General features: G+C 49.2%; 1 protein-coding gene across 15 annotated transcripts in view; it reads left to right on the top strand.

Moving 5' to 3' along the window:
- Window positions 1–15,864, top strand: part of ZMYM4 (zinc finger MYM-type containing 4) — a 1,943,772-nt gene that overhangs the window by 1,717,342 nt on the left and 210,566 nt on the right. The gene's annotated exons all lie outside the window — the stretch shown is intronic.

Below are 15,864 nucleotides of genomic sequence, written 5' to 3' on the forward strand. Positions count from 1 at the left end.
CATAATACTCCCAACATGGTCATCCAGCGTGAAACCCCTTTCTCGCTCCACGTGCTGAACGTAACGTATTCTATTAATAGACCACGCCTTCCGCGGCTCCGCGCGTCTCAATGCTATTGCAAAGTAGCGATCCGACTTGTGTCCCATAGCTCGCGGTATTGTTTCCTTGTACCTGTCTGTCTACCCATTCCTTGCCCCTTCCTTTCCTCCTATTTCCTGGACTCGTGTGCTAGTTGCACCTTTCCTAGTTCCCTGGATTTCTGGATCCGCGTCCCGGAAACTGAACGCACTCTGGAGTTGGAAGAGACTCGGGCAGCCTTGTTCAAAACCAGGTCCATCCACAAGAAGGCAGCGACCAAGGACTCCGGCAAAGAACGGACCCAGGTGAGAAGGGGGGGGGGGGGACGGACTCCTTGACAGTTTGAGACGCCACCTGACCAAACTCGATAGCGACATGGAAGCCGCCGGTCAGGACCTGATGCGTCGCATGCAAGAACTATCAACCGAGGTCCAAAATCTAAAGGCGGAAAACGCTGCACTCACACAATTGGTCCTATCCCGGGGTTCGGCCACAAAAGAAAGCGTCTTGGTGGGCGGCATTGTTGACAAATACGATGGGTCGGCAGAAACCCTTTGTGGATTCATGTTTGGTCCACTTTACATTTAAGCCTTATTACTTTTCGACTCCCAGGGCTAAGGTGGGTTTCAGAATTTCCCACTTTTCCGGGAATGCCTTAACCTGGGCTACACCCCTCATTAACTCCAGCGATGCCCTCCTAGATGACTATGATGGGTTCATACAGGCCCTTAAAAACATGTTTGATCGCCCTGAGCAGGTCTATAGTGCCCAGGAACGTCTGTTAGACTTTCAGCAGGGTTCCCAGGATATGCTCACTTATGTGACCCGATTCAAACAATGGGCCAAGGAAGCTGATTGGTCCTCTGAGGCGAGTTTCACCCTGTTCAGGAGAGGACTGAATGATGAGATTAAGGATGAGTTGGCCAGAGTGGCTCGACCACTCTCATTCCAGGCACTAATGGATCTTGCCATGCAAATAGACTTCTGTATCCAGGAACGAAAGGCTGAAAAGAAGAAATCCAGGGGAAATCCTTCCAAGGTGTCCTTTGAGAGCACCGTCAGAACGGACACAGACCCAGGCTCAGTCACAGAACCAGAACCCATGCAGATAGGAGCCTTCCGTGGACCCATATCCCCGCAAGAAAGGATGAGAAGGATTCATACAGGGTTGTGTATGTATTGTGCTTCGGACAAACATTTGGTTAGGGAATGTCCTCTAGCCCCCCTCGGCGTTCGGGAAATGCCAGCTCCCAATCCTAGATGTAGCAGAGCTTCGGGAGAGAGATGTTTGCTCCACATAAATTCCATCCTTGAACTCTCCTGGATAAAACAAATTGGTCATACTACAGGCATTTCTATCACCCTCCAAGAGCAAGACCTATCCCATTTTGGCCTTGGTAGACTGCAGAGCTATGGGGATCTTCATTGATCATGATTGGGTTGCTAGTCACCAGATTCCGTATGAGACGCAAAGTACCTTGCAGCCTGTGGAAGCCATCGACGGAAGACCCCTTAATTCAGGGCCCATAAGCCTGCAGGCCAAGGAGATCCAGCTCTCAATAAATCACCATCAAGAGCTGATAAGGTTCGACATTATTAAGTCAGCCCACTACCCCATGGTATTGGGTATGCCCTGGTTACAAAAACACGACCTGCTCCCAAACCTTGACTCCAACACCCCCTGTGTCCTCATCTTACTTGATCTCTCTTCTGCTATTGACAGTCAACCGTGCCATCCTGCTCAACCGTCTCTGTGATAACCTGGGTATCACCGGTCAGGCCCTGGCATGGTTGACTTCTTTCCTCTCTGATCGACCCTCCCAGGTCCAACTTGGATCCTTCCTCTCTATCACGATCTCTACCTGTGGTGTCCCCCAGGAGTCTAACTTCTCCCCCTGGCTGTTCAACCAATACCTGGCACTTCTTGCCCACTGCATTGCCGCTCTCTGCCCTAACTTGCAGTGCTATGTGGATGACACTCGGCACATTTTCAGGTTGCCTTCAGCCACCTCTTCTCAGTCTTCATCTCTGACTGTCTGCTATCCATGAGTGGTGTGCCGCCAAGGATCTCTGCCTTAATGCCAGTAAGACTGAGATTCTCCTGATCGGCACACCTGCTCCTACCTTTCCTGTCACTCTGGCCGGCCGCTCTTAGCTCTCTTCCTGCTCCCACCTGCGAGGCTAAAAACCTTGGGGTAATCTTCGATTCCACACTCTCCTTCTCTCCTTACATCTCTAAGAAGTCACACTACCAGCTCCTCGGAGGTATTCTTCCTTTCTTCTCCTTCCCCCAGAAGCTCACTGTCTCCAGAGCTCTGGTTCTCTCTAGGCTGGACTACTGCAACAGCCTCTTTTTCTAAATCTGCCTGCCTCTACAACTCCTCCAGAACAGGACTGCAAGACTTGTCCTTGGCCTCAAGCCCAGGGATCGTATATCTCCAGAACTGAAATCTCTTCACTGGCTCCCAGTGGCTGCGAGTATTAAGTTCAAAACCCTCTGCATTGTCCACAAGGCCTTCTGGGGCCTGTGGCCTCTATACCTTCAACTCTCTCTTCCTAAATATCTTCCTTATCAAGTTCTTTGCTCATCCGCCTCAAACTCCCTCAGGGTCAGTCGTTTCTCCAAGCAACGAGTTGGTGGTAGATCTCTTTCTTCGGCTGGGGCCTCCCTATGGAACAGCCTTCCTGAAACTTGAGGAGAACCATCTCCTGTTCCGGAAGCACCTCAAATCCTTCCTCTTTGCTTCTGCTTTCTCTCCTCCTCTCCCCCGCTGAATTCCTGGCTGAACTGTACTGGTTACCTGGCCACCCTCTGATTTCGGGCCCTGGTCCTGTCTCCTGCCAGTTACACACCTGCACTGCCTCCCTGGCACTTGGGGACTGTTTTCTGTATCTCTACATTCCCTTACCAGCACTTGACACCCGATGTCTGCACTTACCCTTGCACTTACCACCAGCTGGCTCTACTTCTCATAGTGTTTTATTTTTGTATTTTTCCAATGTACAGCACTGTCCCCACCCCCTCCCACACTGCACTTTTCCTCTTTCCCTTCCCGTGCACTTGCACGATCTAAATAACACTTGGCCTAGTAGGAATGTTCTCTGTCTTGCCTCCTTCTTGCCTCTATTCCCCCTCCCTTTCCGCGTCACGCATTGAAACACGTGTGTATAGGAGCGTTATAAATGCCTTCTCATATCATATCATGTATCACAGATAAACAAGGGTATGCAAATCCGGAACAATTCAGAATGAAAACTCTACATAGTCATTACTTTACTCAAGGTGGGCAATTTTCTGACAACACTGGTTATGAAAGATTCATACCTTCCTATTTCAATGCTTCCAGCACATCGAAAGTACCCAAGATTCAAACGAGGTCATGTTCATTCTCATCAAGGTACTACCCTTTGGGATTGCGGCAGCCCCTTCACTGTTCAAAAAGTACTGGTAGTTGTGGCAGCACGCCACCACAGGTAGGGCATTGCAGTGTATCGTCATCTGTACTGGTTAATAACTTGGGAAAGCCCAACAGTATGCTGAAGAAATACTCTGGTAACAATCAATTTGTTATGTTAACTTTCAATAAAAAAAGTTATCCAGTGTGCTTCCCAGCTAAGAAAAGAAATATCTAGGTGTTATTTTCAATACAAAATTAGCACTGGTGTTCCCCAACAAGAGGTTTTAAGATCTGTTAAATCAGATACCCGATTACATGGCCATCTGACATGATTTGTATCACTGCTACATCCAGAATCTTTCCTCCACCGCAAGGGGATTTTTCTATACCTGCTCAGTAGGGTCTGTTGATGAATAGAGGTAGAGAAAAGCATATTCAGAATTGCTTAACCTCTCACGTATTCCTCATCTTTGATCAATATTTGTAAGTCTGCTTGCAGCTTTGGATTTTTTTTTCTCCATAGTATCGGCTCATTGCGTCATTGAGTCGTGGCCCGGAACGGCCTCTAGCCTGTCCTTTCATGTGACCACGGCGCTCATATAGGAAGCTTGCGTGCACCCGTGTTCTCGGTTCTGTTTTTCCAAATGCTCAAAATGCTTCGAATGGTTCATCACCTCAGCGATTTCTAATAGCGTATTTTCAGTCATTTCGAAGTTCGTCGAAAATGTCTTCACCGAAGACCGGTTTCAATCGATGCTCAGATTGTGGCGCTGAAATGTCCATTACGAACCCACATCGGATCTGCCTTTGGTGTTTGGGTGTGGACCACAGAGTCGATGACAGTGTGAAGGACTTGAGGGAAAGGAAGGGGAAACTCGTGGCAGGTAGGAAATCCCCTTCTACTACCCCTCCCAAAAAGAGGTGGTCTGACAAGTCCAGGGCGGTTTCCCCTGTGAAAAAGCGCTCCAAACACTTGAGCGCACGAGATCTCGTCAATCATCCTCATAACAAAAAAAGACGAAGAAACTACACCATTGATCGCGGTCATCTTCGTCAGACTCCTTTCCTGACAGACTTACAACTTTCCAAGCAAGTGGCCATCTTCTGCAGCCTGGGAGAAATATAATCTTCACATGTTGGAGGTTTTTCAGAAGGCTGCTCCAATCGCCCCTTTGGAAGGGCCCCAGAGAGCTTTAGATCCCATTGTGTCTGATAAAACCAGCCGGGTGTCTTTTGAGGCCACTAGTCGCACGCCAAAGAGCACGAGCAGTAATTCTCCTCGGCATCTGTCAATGGAGTCTTCGTCTCTCCATAAATTGAAGCCTCGACTCCTGTAAAGGAACTGGTACCTGGCTCATCAAAGCCAGTGTTGCTGTTGAAGCTGTTAAAGATGTCGACACACTCGAAGACTTTGAAGCCTTCAAACGATTTGTTGAAGTCTTATAAGCGTTTACCTAAGACTGACTTCTTTAAGACCGTGTGGTTGCTTTTGGAGGAGGAGGAGGAGGAGGAAGAGGTTGTACATTTCGGCTTGGAGTATGGCACTCCAATGTACCTGATCAGTTAATCTCGGAGGAGTCCAGGTTGCAAACTCTTGTGGACACTCTGAAAGTTTTGCTAGTGCCTTAAACACCTCCCCATACACACATTTTGCTACTCCTGACTCTTCAAGTCATGCAGACCCCTCATATAGATCAGTGATGGGTAAAGTCATGGAATATCTAGGTTGGGGAAAACCAGTTACAATCCTGGAAAAGGATGGCCTTCCAGATAACCTGTATAGGGGGCCCCAAGGGAGCCTGCATTACCCTTCCACACGGCATTGAGAACCAGAGTGTTGGAAAACTGGTTAGAACCGGATATGGCACCAGTGGTTAACAATGATCTGGCTATGAAATACAGGCCTGCCACAGTTGATCAAAGTTTTCTATCAAAACGCCCTACTCCTGAAAGCTTAGTGGGTCAGGCAGCCATGTCAACTTCTAAGGCTACAGCCTATCCTACTATCCCCCTAGATAGAGATGAGAAAAGGTTTGACGCCTCAGGGAAGAGGGTGTTTTCTGCTGGCAGCATGGCTCTTAAAGCCATTAATCCGACTTGTGCCCTGGCAAAGTATATGCACACCTTGTGGAGGGGTTTCTTAACCTGGTGCAAGGCAGCTTGGATGCCATGTGCCAATCTCTCTAGTCTGGATTAGAGACTGCAGACTCGGTAAGCGGAGCTATGGTGGCGAGTTTTGTCGCCAGAAGATTTGCTTGGTTGAAGTCAGGTTTCGCACCCAACGTCCAATCAAGACTCTTGGGCATGCCATTTGATGGCTCCCAGCTTTTCGCCTGCAATGCTGATGAGAGCCTAGGAAAATTATAGGTGTCCAAGGTGGCAGCTAAATCGATGGGAGAAGCCATACTCTAGCCTCAACAATCTCAATCTTCCCACAATTTGGAGGGCGTCAGCCTTTTCGTTTCTACTCCTTAATTGCTAGAGCAAGAGGCCAGTTTGCACAGAGGGGCCAAAGAAGAGCTCCCTGGGGCTCACCCTGACGAGTAGGAAAAACTCCCCTCTCGGCCTCTTCTTCTTTGCCCTCGGTTTCAGGAACAACCCCAAAATCCCTTTGAGTTCTTGGATCACAGGACTCTGGTGGTGGGCAGGCTGACTCAGAATTTGGAAAATTGAGATAACATTGGATGCTCCGGCACTGCAGACAGTGGCTCGCGGCTACTGCCTCCTTTTCCGAAAAAGACCCCCGGAAGACCTCCAAAAGGCCAATCCTTGAAGGATCCGGATCAGCTCCTCCTTACAGGAGATTCTCACGCTGTTGGAGAAAGGTGGGATAGTCCGTACCTGTGGCGGAGAGGAATCAAGGTTGGTACTCGCCTTACTTTCTAATCCCCAAGAAGGACGGAGGACTGCGACACATCCTGGACATGAGATGCTTGAACAAGTTCCTCAGGAAGGACAAGTTCAAGATGGTTCCACTTTCGCTTTTTTTCAGGCTTTTCGACTCCAGGATTGGTTGGTGTCATTGGACCTTCAGGATGCTTACTTTCATGTGCCAATTCATCCTTAGCACAGAAAGTACCTGAGGTTTGCCGTTGGCAGTTCTCACTATCAGTTTCTGGTTCTGCCATTCAGGCTCACCTCGGCCCAAGGGTTTCCACCAAGTTCGTGGTGGTGGTGGCAGCAAGTCTAAGGAGGGAGCGGGATTCACATCTACCTCTACCTAGACGATTGGCTGATAAGAGCGTTTCCTCCCGAATAAGCTCAGTGTCATCTTAGTCAGCTTGCCACTTCCTCCACAGGCTGGGCTTCTCCCTGAATTTCAAGAAGTTCCGACACCATCGCAAAAGCTTCAATTTATTGTAGCGGTCCTGGTTTCCTCCTCCCTAGTTGAGCGCTTAACCCCTTTTACATCTGGTCCAAAAATTTGACTGCCCAATATCTTCCACTCTTCAATTTTCTGGGGTTGCTCAGCCTTTATGGCATCCTCCATTTTTCTGGTGCCAGAAGCCCGTTTGAGAATGAGGTCCTTACAATGAGCCCTCAGATCCCACTGCACTGGTCACAGTCCTCTGGCAGAATGACAGACCTTCACCCGGACCCAAACAAGGTTGCACAATCTCCTGTGGTGGACATGTCAGGAGAACGTGATGAAAGGGGAACCTTTTTTGCAACCATGGCAGGAGATGATGGTTGTGACAGTAGCCTCCCTCCCTGGGCATGGGGCCCACATGAACGACCTGCCCATCAACGGTCGTTGGTCTCAGAGTCCAGACTTCACATAAACCTTTTAGAGCTGAGAGCAATTAGACTACCGCTGATGGCTTTTCTGCCTTCTGTACGTGGGAAAACATTCCTGGTAATGACGGACAACACAGTGGCCATGTATTACCTCAACAAAAGAGATGGGTGTAGGGTCACAGCCACTGTGCGGAGAGGCAATGCAGCTCTTTTTCTGGGCACTACTAGAAACAGTCTCTCTTCTGGCAGTTCACCTAGCTGTAGAGGAAAACATAGCAGCGGACACTCTTAGCCGGCAGATCAGTCTCTCACGAGTGGGAGTTACCACCTCAGGAATACCTCAGGTGGGTCTGTTCGCATCCAGTCTCAACAGGAAGTGAGACTTATTCTGCTCCAGGGAATTTCCTCTGCGAGGAGCTCTAGGGGACGTATATGTAGTGGACTGGGAATTTCCACTCCTGTATGCTTTCCCAGTCATTTCTCATGTCATCAAGAGGTTCCCATCAAGGAAGAGCCCTATGGAAAAAAGAGGTTGAGGTCCTTTGAGGATGCTTCCCTAGTGAAGGTCACAAAGAAGGCAAAATCGTCACATGCTCCTATGCCACCTTCGTCAATGGTTGCTGCGGCTGCGGGACCCAGTTCGGAGAGGGTTGCCTTCACCAGCTCAGTCGACTGTTAGTTTACCGGTAGGAGGGATGGTTCTATCCGTGAGGAAATCGACACCATTGGCCAAACACTCGTCAAAGGACAAATCATCCAAGGACTCGACACAAGCCTTGCCTATAACCTCATCCATCAGGACCGTCGTCCCGTCAACGAGTACTTCATTGTCGATCTCTTCTGCGAAGGCTGAGCTTTCATTGGCGGCTTCAGTCACACTGAAGAGCTTGTCGACGATCATCACTGTTGCCACTATGCTGGTTACCACGCCCAGTGTTTCCTTACCGCCTAGACCCCCGTCAGCTGTTCAGTCGACAATGGCGCCTCTTCTTACTCCTCGGGCTCCAATCATCTTCTCTTTTACTAAGGGCTCCGGTTTGGTGAATAACATGCCTCCAGCTCAAGAATTTCTGCCTAGGCCTGCCAAGGCCACACCACTTTTCACCTTGGTCGCTATGGCGACCCCCAAGAGGTCGCCAGCACGCTACACCAGCTCTGAGGAGGACCGGCCAGAAGGCTTTTACTCTGACCAGGAAGGTGGTCATAGGGAACCTGACCCCATTATGCCAATGTCTCGGCAGAGAACATCCTCTCATCATCCTTCTCAGTCTTTAAGCCCTTCTCTTCTGGGTATGACTCCTGCACCAAGGGACATGTCTGTGGACATTTTAACCACCTTGCATACACTGGTGATGGAGATCCAGCAGCGACTACGCATGGCTCCAGGGCCTGTACTATAGAGGAGTCCTCCGAGGCCTCAGCCTCACACAGCCCCTATTGCCCCTCCTGCCTCAGGCATTGCTGGCTGCACTGCCCCCTGTGGTGTAGGAAGTGGCTCATGCAGACACTGGCACTGATACACAACAGGTACGCATGGCACGGATAACTTCGATTACATTCCTGTGGATGGAGTACCTCGGACATGGATGAGCCCTCTTCTGGACGGGGATGAGGTCCTTCCACTCCATTATCTCTAAGGCTGCAAGCTATTTAACCTAGTTTCCAGAGGAAAAGAAAAAGGAAGGTTTCCTTTTCGAGCAACGGGAATTATCCAGGGAGACCGTTGTTTCAGTTCCTCCTGTTGAATGCAATTTGGTAGGCGGGGCTGTTGGTCATGAATGCCCTTAATACCGCTCTTGCGAAAAAGGGACAGACTGGGGAAAAAAAAGTACTGGGTTCCGGACTCGCCCCCAAGTGCCTCAGATTCCAGCTCTCGCTGGACTCCTGTTCTCGGCCGCCGCTTTGAAGAGATCTTCCAATCCATCTTCATGATCTATGGTGCCCCCTAACCAAGAGGGTAAAAAGCTGGATGCAACGGGGAAGTGCATCATCACAATTGCGGCATCGACAATCAAGGTTGCAAACGCCCTCGCCATTCTTTCACGGTTTGACAGGGACCTGTGGTACAAGTTAGGGCCCATCCTCAACTTACTCTCTGATGAAGCTGATGCCTTAGCTCTGTTCAAAGAAGAGGGGGCCTCTGGCCACGCAATCAGTCGCCGTCGACATCGCGGATTCCGGATTTCGCCAGTGGTGTGACCCTCTACTGCCTGGGTTGGCTAAAGGCCACCAATGTCCACACGGATGTGCAGACAAAGATAGTCGACAACCTTTTTGGAAGGCATGAACAAGACTCTGCAAGCCATATAGACGGACACTGAGAGTGTGTTCTTTAGGCACTCTCCAGCAGAGGAGGCCGTCCTTTTGTTCCTCTAAAGGAAGAGTCTCAAGGTCATCCAAAGGCTTTACTACACACTATCGTCAGCCCTCCCATTCTACCACCCAGGACGCTTACAGGGGACACTCCCAGGCCTAGGGCAGCGGCAGCCAGCGGTATTGCCGTCCCCCAACCAGGCTGCAAATGAAAAAGCAGGCCTGAACTGACCCAGAACCTGCGCCCAGCCCCCACCCCCCTTCAGCACCCCAGTGGGAGGCTGGTTATCACAATTTGTCGATAAGTGGTGAAAGATCTCTACAAATAGGTTGTTCTAAGTCCTTCAACAGGGACATGCTCTGAAGTTTCAAGATCAAGCCCTCACATCCCTCCTGTTCCGCGAAAAGAGCTGCACATGACACAACTGCTAAAGGAGGTTCAAGCCATGCTAAGTAATGGGGCGACAGAACCAGTCCCTCCACACCTCTGGGGCTCCAGAGTGTACGCCAAATACTTTCTTGTAAAGATGAAGTCAGGAGGGTGGAGATCAATTCTAGACTTGCAGCGACTCAAAAGTTCCTCAAATCCCAAAAGTTCAGGATGGTCACTTTGCAGCATGTACTCGACCAGCTGGAAGAAGGGGATTTCCTGGTAACCCTCGTACTGGGGGATGCATACTTCCACATTCCCATTCATCATAAACACTGGATGTTACTGCGTTTTGATGTTCACGGCTGCCATTACCAGTTCAAGTCCTCAAATCGGCCCACAAGTCTTCACCAAATGCTTGACATGGTGGCAGTGGGTCTGTGCCGCAAAGGAACTCGCGACTATCCTTAACTGGACTATTGGCTCATCCGATCCCGCTTGCTCGCTGTTGAGGAGAATTCTCATTCTATGGCTAATTTACCTTACCTATAGTCCCCCCAGCAGCTTTGCTGGATCTGAAGGTATTTTTTTTATCTCCTGCTAAGAGTGCCTTTTTCCTACTCTTAGGCATATTTGCTATGTTTGTTCTAGGCTATTTTTTGTGTTTAATGTATATGGGGTTTATCTCACCCTCATAGGAACCATCTTTATACACATGTTATACAGCACCCTCAGTGCAGTGACACAGGGGTGTCATAGTGACCCCCAAACATAGACTCCGTACCCTGGGACTGACTGTCTCGCAGGGCATGTAAAGTCCCCATTGACTTTACTAGTCAATTTTTATGTACTAAACCAGTACAACCCATCTTACTATGGAGGTACTGGGAAGGGTTAATAGTTTTTCCCTGGTGTTCACTCTCGAGAGGGTACCGTACCGTCCCTCTCTCAAAAGTTTCTGGCTGGTGGCAGTGGTTACTGCCAAAAATATTCGACCGCAAATATTTCTCTATGGGATTTTCCCATTGTTGGAGGCTACCACTTTTACTGACAGCCTCTAACATACCGTCGGTTTATTTTATTATTAACTTTACTCCGGTAGGTTTTATTTGCCAGAACTTTAATATAAATTCTTTCTCGTGTCTTTCTGTAAACTCCTAACCCAGGTCGGGGATCCTTTGTTCGTCCTTTTGGCGGGCTTCTGCCAAGAAGCCCTCCTTTCGGCGCCACTGAGTCTGGGGTGGATCCATTGTGTGGGAGGGGGAGTAGGACCCCTGGACAGGGTTGCCTCAGCAACCCAAGCCGCACTCAGCCCTATTAGGATGGAGGGTCTGCTGCCAAGATGACCACTCCACTGTGTGAGTGACAGCTAGGCTGTATGAATGGGGATCTTTTTGCATAAAAGCAGGGTCCCGAGGACTGGAAGAGCAAGATGTCGCCACTGGAACTAAGAAGCCGAAGAGGAGAGAAGCCAAAGACCTCTGCAACATCTGAACCACCGGTGAAGCCCTGCTGCAGCGTCTCACCACTTTTCTCCACACGACGAGAGAAGATCTTCATCTGCAAGAGCCTTCTTCCCTTGAGCTGGTGGGGCCAACCAGTTTGCCAATCGCCTTCCTGGACCTGCCCTGGTAGAATCGCCAGTACCCCGTACTCGGAGACCGGATAGCCAGGCACCCGTCCACCCGGACCGCGATTTAAAGGAGCGTACCTTTTATCCGTTGGGCAGCACCGCGGCTGGTTTCATCCCTGGGTAGTGCAGTAACTCGAACCTTCCTCCACGACGAGAGCCTCTCTTCCTCTGCTGAATCCCCCGAACTGCAGGAACTACCGGGAACAACCGCCACTGCAGGAGCCTCTTCATTTTAAGGTACATTGTTCCGCCAGGCCGCCCTTTTCGCGTGGTAGTGCTAAAGGTGTTTTAAATCCTTCACCTACCTGTTGGGTTGACCGTCCCTATCCTCTAACATTGTCTTACACCTTCTGCATCCACCTTTTCGAATCGTTAACCAAAGACTTGACTGCAGCTACAAGAAAAGGTTGCTCCTGGGCCCTTTTGCCCTGTACCACTGACTCTGGCACAGGCCTATTGATCTGGCTGAATTTGTTAGAACTGCCTTCTCTAGATTGCTTCTCAACTAGAACTGTGTTGATGCACCTAATTCTTATAACCACCTTTTCCTTCCCACTTTTAAAACTTGTGAAGTGCCATTTTGCTCGGTTTTCATTTAAGTATTCTCTATGCTAAAGTACTGCCTTGCATAAACTTGTTCACAAACTTATGGGAAGTGTTGCTAGGGTGGGTGTGTAAGAAGATATTCCTGTGTAACTTGTGTTTTCCCTCCCTTTTGAGAAATTGCTAGAGTGCCATTTGTGGTTGGTTTTCACTGTGCCGTGTTGCTCAGGTTTCACTCTTGCTCAAACTTGTGTACAATTTAACTAGGGAGTTGTGTATACTTTTCTTGACTGATTTTAACTTGCTTTTTTAACTGTGATTAATGTGTTGAACTAGAAGGGTGTAAAATAAATATATATATTCTTTTTAATACAAAGCTTTGGTCAGTGGTTCCTTGTGCCATAGTACTGTAGCCCTATTGTGTAAACCCTGAATACTGCTCTTCTCCCTCTTAAGATAAGTCTGACTGCTTAGCCACAGCTACCAATTAAATCTTTGTGGTACAGACTGATACCAATGGGGATTTATTGCGCATACCTGTAGTCTTAATCTTCTGTAGTGCTCCCTAAGGGAACTGCACAGGATTCTGCGTAACACCCGCTGGCGATCCAGAACACAGAGGAGACTATCCGGACCCTGGCTTCTCTGGCATTCTCATTAAGCTATCAGAAGTCCTGCGTAGTGTCTCAGAACACTGTGTTCCTGGGTGCCCGCCTCAACACAGTTGTGAGAAACCTGAAGGTGTCTCCCTAGCTAGTCCCTGGGGGATCTGTCATCCAGGTGGCCAGGACATGGCCATCGCTATTGGATCCAGTTCCTGGTGGTGGACCAGTGAGGGAGGATCCCCTGGATAGGGGTTTCTGTTGGAATGGGACACCGACGGGTGAGACGCAGTATTCCCCTTCTTTTAACACCTTTTCCCCATCCTATTATATAGGATATTCCAAAACCATGCCCCCTGCCCAACACTAACACTTTCGCACAACACGAAAGACAACGGACTAACACCAGAGCCGTTTACATGACATGTCCGAGTACAAGGGTCAGGCAATTGACCAGAATCACACACACCTGGCGTCCCTTCCCCTTCCCCAGAGGGATAAAAGCTGGAGCACAACCGCACACTACGCGCAAGGCAGACCGCATGACGTGAGAGCTAACTCAGCACGGAAGTTCATGAGGAGGAGGAGAAAGGCAGCGCAAATCAGGAGGATAGCAAAGGAATCGTAAGACGGTGAACAATAGCCAGCGTGTGTTGCAGCTGATGTCAACAGTACCTGGGTGCCTCCTCCGCTGACAGCCAAGCTGGGAGAGACGCATTGGCCCAATGGTACCAGCCTCGACTCCACAGACAAGAAAGCAAAGCAGTTCATCACTGCCGGTGAGTCGAGGGGAGAGCTGATAAAGAAAACCGAACTGTTAACAAAATTAGCAAGCGGCTAATTGAACTTTGAATAAACAAAGAACTGGTGATAAAAGAAAAGGGGAAAGCCAGCATAGCAGAATCAAACACCACATGGGTGTTGATTCGAGAAAGGTTGGCGATTATCGTGCTATTGAACTACCATAACCAGAAGGTCTCATGAAATGGCGGAAGGGAGTCAGTGTTCATACAGGGATCTTATCAAATCCTCCGTACAGTCGAAAGTCTTTGACCGACAGAGGGTTGAGAAACTAAGGGAAACTAATCCTGCATAGTATGAGAAGTACGTTGTAAAGATTGGCAAGAGTAAACCCGGCAGAGGGATGCTAACAAAGGATGACGAAATCTGAAGTCCCATGACATTGTGTGGAAAGGAGTGAACCCGGTGGAGGGAAGTTCACCGTGAATTGTTTAAAAAGACATGATTTGTGAATGCAAGAATCCTAGGGGTCTGAGCCATGGAGAGAGAGATCCAGGGGTGGAAAGTCATCAGCCAAAGTTCATTGAGAAAGGAACTGTTTAGTTGATTTTGTTGAATATGAATTGTGAGGGGTCTATGCTTGGAAGAGGGGGACCCAGAAGTGAAGCCTTCACCCAAAGTTCACGTGGTACAGAACTTGGTGTGTGTTTGTTGAATACATCAGGCCCACGCAGAGGTCGAAGTGGGCGGGAACGGTCGGGAGCGGTGCTCCTATACTTTTTATTTTTCAGTTTCACCGTTCCTATACTTTTATTTTAAAAAGAAACCGTTCCGGAACAGTTTCGTTTTTAAAATAAAAGTGTAGGAAGAAATTGAAGCTTGCACTTCAGTGCACTGCACTGAACATTCCCTTAAATAATAGCTGTGTTTGTTTGGGGGTTTGGACTGTGTGTGGGAGGGGCGCAGCTATGGGGTTTGTGGGGAGTGGGGCAGGCCGGCAGGGAACATAGCTCCACTACTTCTTTTCGTACACTTCGACCACTGGGCCCACGAAGGCAAGAGACTTTTTTATTGAAAAGAGACTTAACCATTGAAGAACCCAATAGCTGGAATGCGACTGTCAGCTCGTGCTGGGAAAGCTCAAGCGTGTGCTGTGCTCTAAGTTCCCAACCTTGTCCCGTGTTGAAAACGTGGGCAATGGAGACCACTGGCAATCGCATCCTGATTTATTGTTGTTTGTGAACACTTCTTTCTTTATTCAAAACACTATCCCACACTCTTTTTGCAATTAGTTGTAAGGATTTGGCAATAGTTTATTTTAGTATAGGCCTTTGTACTTTGACAAGACGCCACAAGGACTGCCTTATTTTTCTTTTGATGGTCGTAGCTTGCTCCCATCTTAGATTTAGGTTTTCTCACCCGTTTATATAATTTAATAAACGCCCTTGAACTGTGTTCACTTGTGTCCGTCTTTACTGTTGCCACCATGAGTTCCTCAGTCTTGTCTAGCGACTCCCTTGCAATGGCGGAAGCCATCCTTGGAAAGCCCAATGGCTGTCTGCTTCCATTGCTACAGTCCAGTCCATCAAGTCCCTGCTGGGAATCCTGTCTTCCTGCATTCATCTGGTACCCTTTTGCAGACTACACCCCTTTAAGCGTTTCTGGATTCCAGCTGGCAGCGAGTGACCAGCACATGGACCGACTAGATCGTCCTTGGACGTCCCATCAAGCCCTCCGTTGCTGGTCAGTTCGCCCGCACCTCTCACAGGGTGCTCCTTTTTAGCTCCCTGCATATTAAGTGACCACAACCAACGCCTCACTAGAGGGCGGGCGGGGCCCACTCCAGGAGGAGGAGTTGCACATCAATGTTCTGGAACTGTTGGTAGTTTTCTGGGCTCTCAAATCTTTTCATCCTCCGCTCCAGGGGAACGTGGTGCTGATCTTCACGGACAACACCAGCACCATGTTTTACATCAGGAAGCAGGGCGGGACATGCTCCCCCCCCTCTCAGGAGGCGCAGAACCTGTGGCGTTGAGCCATTGCTTAACAGATGTTTCTTGTCCCTTTTCACCTTGCAGGCATTCAAAACACCATAGCGGACTCCCACCAGGTAGCTGCGGTCCTGTTACAAGTAGAGTTACAGCAAGCACAAGCATCCTGTCTCTTCAGGGCTTGGGTCACCCTCAAATCGACCTCTTTGCGACACATGCCAACTCTTAAGTGCCAAAGGTTTGCCAGTAGATGTCCTCAAGGCAGGAGTCTGGGAGACTCTTTCTCATTCCCTTGGGAGGGCCTCTTCCTGTACGCTTTCCCACAGATTCCTCTGTTACTATGTGTGATCATCACACTCGGACGTTGAAACTGCAAGATGATCCTCATTGCACCGGCGTGGTCTGGCCCAGGCAGATCTGGTACTCGGATCTTCTCCAGCTGTCGGTGGCTTCTGC

Source organism: Ambystoma mexicanum, chromosome 11 (genome assembly GCF_040938575.1).
Source record: "Ambystoma mexicanum isolate Mex_15411 chromosome 11, UKY_AmexF1_1, whole genome shotgun sequence".
In the NCBI taxonomy this organism is placed as follows: Eukaryota; Metazoa; Chordata; class Amphibia; order Caudata; family Ambystomatidae; genus Ambystoma; species Ambystoma mexicanum.